The following is an 8,163-nucleotide window of genomic DNA, read 5'->3' as shown; positions in this document are numbered from 1 at the left end:
TCAGTAGAGCAACTTCTTGTGCTCTTTAGAGATGAAGATTTCATCAGTTACATTTCCTCCACCTGAAAGTATGAGCAGAATCATTTACTATTATGGGAATGGCGTATTGCATTTCTTACCTCCTTAAAAGGATGGATCAGCTAATTCCTGGATTGAACAAGTGGCAAGTCCATGTTGCTTTGTCTTGCGTCTGCTTTTCATACTCTCCCCATGACAAGTAAGGTCCACCACAGTTCTTCTCCCAGAAAGGGAAATCCACACCACTTGATCTACACATGGATGTTTGGAGACTGGTATTTCTTACCTCCTTGTCCGGGACAACCACTTACCCTCACTTCTCCCTGGTAGGAATGACCACCTGGTCTGTTCATATCTCATATTAGAAAAACCTGCAATCAATGTTCGACAGAATTATTTATTATTACTCATTACCAGCTATGAAGAGTCATCAATGGAGAAGGTTCCTTATCATCCAGATCATTAAGCTTTTAGAGACCTTTCAGTGCTCACCTACTTGTCAGCAATGTTCTACCCCAAGTCTTTGCTTCTTAGAGGAACAGCCAGCTACCCTGGCTAAAATTTGAAGCATATAAGTGGCTGCTTGCCTTTTTCTGAACTAGAAGTAAAAGATGCTTTTCTTCCCTGTGGCCAGGTCTTACCTGGCTGACTTTGTTTCTTAAATTCAGCAGCCTCTTATCATCCTCCCTTTAATTGGAAGATCTTCATTTCACCTGAAAATAGAAGTAGAGCCTTTAATTCCTGCCCCCATGCTGTGAGGAGGTGCCTTCCTTACCTCTTGATAGGAATGATCAGTTCCACTTATTTCTTGACATTTGATAAATAAGCAACAATGATCACTTCTGTACAAATAGAATCGGTTGGACAATTAATCTCTGCAAATGCGAGAGCAGGTGAAATGCTCCTCTTCACACTCTGGTTAGCTGCACTTTTTGGAAGGAAAAAGGAGCAAAGATCATCATCATTAGTTAGAATTACTGACTACTTACATCTGAACCAGTAGCTCCCATTTTTATTGCTTTATTCAGTAAAGCAACTTCTTGTGCTCTTTAGAGATGAAGATTTCATCAGTTACATTTCTTCCACCTGAAAGTATGAGCAGAATCATTTACTATTATGGGAATGGCGTATTGCATTTCTTACCTCCTTAAAAGGATGGATCAGCTAATTCCTGGATTGAACAAGTGGCAAGTCCATGTTGCTTTGTCTTGCGTCTGCTTTTCATACTCTTCCCCATGACAAGTAAGGTCCACCACAGTTCTTCTCCCAGAAAGTAAAATCCACACCACTTGATCTACACATGGATTTTTGGAGACTGGTATTTCTTACCTCCTTGTCCGGGACAACCACTTACCCTCACTTCTCCCTGGTAGGAATGACCACCTGGTCTGTTCATATCTCATATTAGAAAAACCTGCAATCAATGTTCGACAGAATTATTTATTATTACTCATTACCAGCTATGAAGAGTCATCAATGGAGACGGTTCTTTAAAGCATCCACATCATTAAGCTTTTAGAGACCTTTCAGTGCTCACCTACTTGTCAGCAATGTTCTACCCCAAGACTTTGATTGTTAGAGGTACAGCGAGCTTCCGTGGCTAAAATTTGAAGCATATAAATGGCTGCTTGACTTTTTCTGAACTAGAAGTAAAAGATGCTTTTCTTCCCTGTGGCCAGGTCTTACCTGGCTGACTTTGTTTCTTAAATTCAGCAGCCTCTTATCACCCTCCCTTTAATTGGAAGATCTTCATTTCACCTGAAAATAGAAAGAGAGTCTTTAATTCCTGCCCCATGCTGTGAGGAGGTGCCTTCCTTACCTCTTGATAGAAATGATCAGTTCCACTTATTTCTTGCCATTTGATAAATAAGCAACAATGATCACTTCTGTACAAATAGAATCGGTTGGACAATTAATCTCTGCAAATGCGAGACCAGGTGAAATGCTCATCTTCTCACTCTGGTTAGTTGCACTTTTTCTTTGTTACATCCTTGTAGGAAAAACCAACCATTATCCAGGAAGGAAAAAGGAGCAAAGATCATCATCATTGGTTAGAATTACCGACTACTTACATCTGAACCAGTAGCTCCCATTTTTCTTGCTTTATTCAGTAAAGCAACTTCTTGTGCTCTTTAGAGATGAAGATTTCATCAGTTACATTTCTTCCACCTGAAAGTATGACCAGAATAAGTTACTATTATGCGAATGGCGTATTGCATTTCTTACCTCCTTAAAAGGATGGATCAGCTAATTCCTTCCTGTAACCTACAGCCGTCTGTCACCCTTGCATCTCAAAATATGACCTGCTGCAAAGATCAACATTTGACAGACTGTATTTTTGTCAGGCAACAGGTAAATGAATTGTCCTTGGATTCATTATGTAACAGGGAATATAAATCCTCACCTTCTGTGTGATGAATTGCTGTATTGGTTTATCTTTTTCTCTCCATACAATCAGCTGTATTGTTAAAAACCAATAGGTATAAGTGATTTCTTTATTCTTGACTAGAACAAGTAAATACTTCTGTAACTCTCAGAAGCTTTGGTTATGTATATTGCTTAATTCTTACGAAACTGTTTGTAGCCTTTGACAGCAAAGGATAGATTCACTTCCTTCACCTAAAAACACTCAGATTGGTTAGTTTCCGCTCCATTGCTACCAGAAGGTGCATTCCTTACCTCTTGATAGGAACAGTTTCTCTTACTAGAGTGGTACTATATGAACTTCTGACAGACAAGATGTAATGATCAAATCAACAGGAGTAGTACCAATTGCAATGTCATCTCTTGACAGGTAAGAACCAAGCTGATGCCACTTTTCAGATAGACCATTTGTACCCTTTCCTTTTTGAATTGTACAAATGCTGGCATGATTAACCCCTAGTAGTTACATCTTGACACAGACAATCAGGATTCTACCCGATGCTAAAGAAATCAATCCAGGTTCTTACCCCATCCACTGCTTCTGTGCTTCTCCTTTCTCTTCTCTTGCAGCCTCTTTGCCCACTCCTTTTTCATGTCTCTCTCCTCACCCATTCCCCTTTCCTCTTTCTTCTCTGTCCCTTCCTCAGCCCCTGGTGTTTCTTTCTCACTAACAATTTCCATTTCCCCCCTCACCTCCATTATCAATACCTCATTTCCTCCCCCCACCCCAGTCTTGTCCCTGCCTTGTTTCCTTCCTCCTTACAAGAATTCTTTCCTTCATCCTTCTGTGTCTCACGTTCCCATCTTTAGCAATGGAAGCAGGTTGGTCCCAGAAGGCCCTGCTCCAACACCCTAGTCCCTGTACTCAGACCTACAGGCAGCAGCCATGTGCTCTGGGCGACATCCTGGTGTGAAATGCCGCAGCCCCTGGTGGCTGACCCATCAATCACTGCATCACAACAGGGAGTTGTGGGTCATCGTCACCAACTCCTCAGTGGGGCAAAGTGACCTGCCCCACATCCTCCCAGGGGAGCTGTAGGGGGAAGGCTCTGGCTGGCTCTAAACTCTCAAATGAGTCAAATTACACTTCAGATCTGGACTCACCAGCTGGGGCTCTGTGACAGTGAATTCCAGGATCATGAACGGCTCCTTTCCGTGTGATTTGGATGGAGTGGGACTTACACAGCCCTCACCTATGGAAGCTTATATCATAGTTCCCATCCCCTGCCTGTCCCCGCCTCTGGGTTTGTCTAGTCACCACGCCTACAGTGGAATGTTCCACCTCCATCATAATGGGCCAATTCTGAGCAGTGCTGAGTTCCTGCATCTCCCTCTGGAACCAGTGAGAGCTGCAGGTGCCCAGCCTCTCTCGGGACTAACCCTGTTGGCTGCGTTTCATGGCACCGTGCTGTGCCCTCCATCTTGTGTTCTAGGCTGATCACTGCAGAGCCACCCGGGGACTGACAGCCAGCGCCTCCTGTACAGGGGAATCCAGGCAGGGGTTTCAGTGTTAGTGGGAGATGGGCAGATACCAGAACCATCCCTCCACCCTTCCATGATCACTGGGAGCTCTGATAAAAGGACACCTGTTATTGGCTGTGTGGGTCCATACGTTGTCCTGGCTCTGGCCAGGTAGCTGGCCCAGGAGACCTCAGTCAAACTGCCCAAAAGACAACAGACTTGTTCAGTGGCAAAGACGCTTGTCCAGGTTTGTTGTCGACAAAGCACTGGTACTAGCACCCCATACACTCTGCATGGACATTAGGACATGTATGCTCATGAACATGGACCAGCTCAGTCAGCAGTAGGACTTCCCACTGTCCCCTTGGCCAGATGTACCTTCTGAGACCCCTCTTCTATACACTGATACAAACAAGTTGTGTATTTCCCCTCTCACATGCTTAGTTTCCACCTTAGTTTTAACTCTGTAGTGGGGTATTCTTGTGACTAGCTAGTGCCTAGTATTTATTAGGAGTGTCTCTGTTTTAGCAACACCAGCCACATCCTTACCAAGTTTGTGTACTGGACAGTGAAGTTGTAAGCAAGCATTTGCTTTGTAGCAGGCCTGACTCTGGCTGATGTTTGGTTCAGGCCTCATCTGGTCCCAGGCCCTGTCTTTCAGGCTCTTTCTGCTACAACCGTCATATCCAAACCACCCCAGGTTTGGCTTTGGTTTTCCCAGCAGATGAGTTTGCAAAACCAAGACCCGAACCATCTCCCCTTTTGTTCTTCTCTAGTATTAGGGCCTCTCCAGCCTTGTTTGTGAGTGACCCCCCCTGTAACTTGGGTTGCCTTGAACTCCCAGATCTGTTGTTCACCCTGACCCCCAGGGAGGAGCAACTCCCATTGATTTCCACTTGGAGATACTCCTACCTTCCAGTCAGCATCCAGGCCTGACATCGCTGGCCTGAAGCTTTCAGGAGGTTGGGCTTCTAGAGTTTTCCAGTGAGCAGAGTCAGCTCTGGAAACTAATTCCACTGCAACAATTTGTACTTCACTGGCTGGTTTGGGTTTAGTCTGTGATGGTGTAAGGACAATGTTTGTGAGAACTAGAGACGTGTCAACAGGAAGTGGAGATGAAATAGAGTTATTCAGCTATATTGTAGAGGGGAGGTTAATGAGAGCTAGAACTGAAGGGAGAGGGAAAGACAGATCTCTCAATGGTCCCTGATTATCTCACTCAGAAATTTAATTCCATAAATCAATAGCAGGAAATAAGATAGAAGCGGCGTTTTGCTTACTTCTCCCAGTTCAGGATGTGCCCCAGTGTTCCTTATGACCGATTTATGGAAATATTGGACACTGAGGTTGATGCATGGGGCATATTTATATCGTTACTCATTGTTTTTCAGTGTGAAGGGTTGTGGTAACTGTGGAAGACCTGATGACTTTGACACTATGGATAAGGCCTTTAGACCTAATTAGGGCTCTGGTTACTCCAGGACCAGCTGGGTCTATATTCTGTGGAATAGTCTATATCCTTGTGGGTAGAGCAGGTTGGAAATTTTTACAGCAGCTTCATTCACCCTATTAATAATTAATATTTTGACTGACTTGAATATGAAGCAATCGAATATAATCAGCGCAGCAGCCCCTGCGTGGGTCAGGTTTTCCATTCCATGTATTTCACACTGCCCTTGCTTTCAGCTTCAGTCTACTGAAGACTCTTGACAATTAAGTAACTTCAGGGAAGAAGCTGGAGGCTTTGGCTGCTGTGTCGGGGACAACTGGATATTTTGGCAGCTGGGAAGGCATAGGAAGCCGTGTGGCATGGTGGGGTAAGCACACCAGCTAGATGTTTCTGCTAGAACAATCGAGTCAGATAGGTAGCAGTGTGCACACTTGTATTGTCATATTTAGAGCTGTAGTCCTAGAGTTGAAGGCCAGAAGGGACCACAGATCATCTAATCTGACCTCCTGTATATCACAGGCCCCTAAACATCACCCTGAACCCCCACCCTTGGCTGTGGGCCAAGAAACAGAGCCCTGGTCGTAACCATAGTAACCTTGAAGATGCAGGATCTGGTTCTGTGTTTGTGCAAAGCACAAGGAGAACATGCCAGGGTAACTGTATCAGTATTCCCCTTCCCTGCTCCAGCTGCTTTAGGCTCCCAGCTCCCAGCCATCACCGCTGTTGGGGAGACTGTCTTCCCTTCACACACACTCCCCCTTGACTGGCATGTTAAGACTGCAGAGCCCCTGATTTACACTTTGACATTCTCCACAACCCAGCCGCCTTTCCCTCACTAGGCTCTGCCCAGTGTATTGCCCACAATTACAAGTTACCAAACAGCTCTTTCTAAGCAAGCACCTAGATTCCTAAGGGGAAAGCATTACAAAGAAAACATTAACAACACTAAAGGAACCGACACCCATGCTAAGAAGTTTACCAGCCGTCATCCCAACTTCAGTCTTGGGCTCTGGTTCCTTCCAAACCCACAACTGGGTTTTCCCCATGGAAGAGTGTGGGGTAAAGACACTGGCTGAATAAAGGGACAGAGGTGAAAGGGGAGAGAAAAGAACTAGGTTGAAGATGAAGAAATAATTGATAATGGGGTGCATTGCTGTTTACATAACTAGGGGATGACTGTAGCACGAACAAACTCCAGAAAGGAAGAGGGAAGAATGGACAAAGGAAGGGGAGGATAAAAGGAGAAAAAAATAAAAATGGCCCCCTTAATCTCTCTGCCGCTGCCTTCCCTGTGTGTTTGTTCGAAGTGCCTGCAGTTACTGAATTGCACATTGTGATTCACTCTGGGATGCTTTACCTTTGTTCTTTGTTGGTTTCCTCAAACTAAGATGGATCATTCAGATAAACACTCTGTGGGTTTTGAAAAGGTGACCCAGTCCACTGTGCAGGACCCAGAGCAGGAACTCGAGTCGCTCAGAGAGCCTGGGTCTGTGCTAGAAACTTAGAGACAAAACATTGTTACAGAAACCATCTCCCTCACACTCTCCCCTCTCCCTCTGTGTGCTACTGGGGCATTGCATGTACCTTCTGGAGGAGGGACGGGATGCTAATGTATTTCCTGTCATCAGCCCTTTGAACTCACCCCCCTCGGAGAGGTGCACATATACTACTTCAAACTGGATTCTCCAGGGACTAATAGACAAAGGGTTTTTGGATAAATAGCCTGTTTTTAAACTGGCTCAGGGCCTTCTTCCAGCCAATGGGCAAGACCCCTGGTCCACAGAGGGCCCCAGCCCTGAGGGAAGGGTTGGAAGGACAGGGGGCTTATGCTGAGCTGAAGCTGTGATGAACAAGGAAATCCCTTGGGTGGGGCCAGAGCCCATGTTTGGGTTGGGGTGATCCCTCGGCCCACGCATCCCTCATTCCGCGCCCCTTCCCGCAGCCCCCATTGGCCTAGAGTGGTGCCACGATCGACTGAATCTGTGGACGCGGCAGGTAAACAAACCGGCCCAGCCCACCAGGGGATTTCCCTGAACAAGCCGCAGCCCTAGTTTGAGAACCACTGCCCTAGGGCCCAAGCTGGACTGTAGAACCGCTGTGTCCCCATTGCTCACTAGCCTGGAGATCTTTGACAATGCTTTGCTAGTGAACAGTGAACCCCTCCAGGCTCTGTTCACTCACAGCCACCAGCATCCAAAGTCAGGCCCAGCTGAATCCATGAATGCTCCGCCCAGCTAGTCATGAATAGACACAGGGCGGTACCTATATATCCCTCAGGCCCAGCCTTGCACCCCAGAACTGTGCATCTTGTACTGCTCAGGACCCCCCTACCCCCGAATGGTGTAAACTTATTAAAAGTCCGTCATTCCATCAAAGGGTGATGAACATGCCCCAGCCTTTAACGTGAGTAGAGATCCCCCAAACACTCCAGCCGAAAGCACCCTGGCTTAGATAAACAATGAAACAAGCTTATTAACCAGAGAGGGATTTTAAGTGATATAGGCATAAAAGTCAGCATTGGTTAGAAAAGAAAAGATTGTGGTCGTATCCTAACTCCTAAATTTTACCAAGCTGAATAAGATTTGAAAGCAAAAAGGGATCTCTCTCCCCAAAACTTTCCGCAGGCCATACTGACTGGAAGGCTTTCCAGCTCTCCCCTCCCCACACTTTTTAATGTTGGTTCTTTGTCTTTCACACACTCTTGCCGCCATGTGTTAAGATGGAGAGGACAGGATCTGGGGAAGCCATTGTCTTATTTATACCCTCCTCCTCTCTCTGAGGATTACCTGCACCCAATCACGATTACCCAA

The sequence above is a fragment of the Chrysemys picta genome, chromosome 14 (assembly GCF_011386835.1).
Source record: "Chrysemys picta bellii isolate R12L10 chromosome 14, ASM1138683v2, whole genome shotgun sequence".
Lineage (NCBI taxonomy): Eukaryota > Metazoa > Chordata > Testudines > Emydidae > Chrysemys > Chrysemys picta.
Note: the sequence above shows the minus strand (reverse complement) of the source record.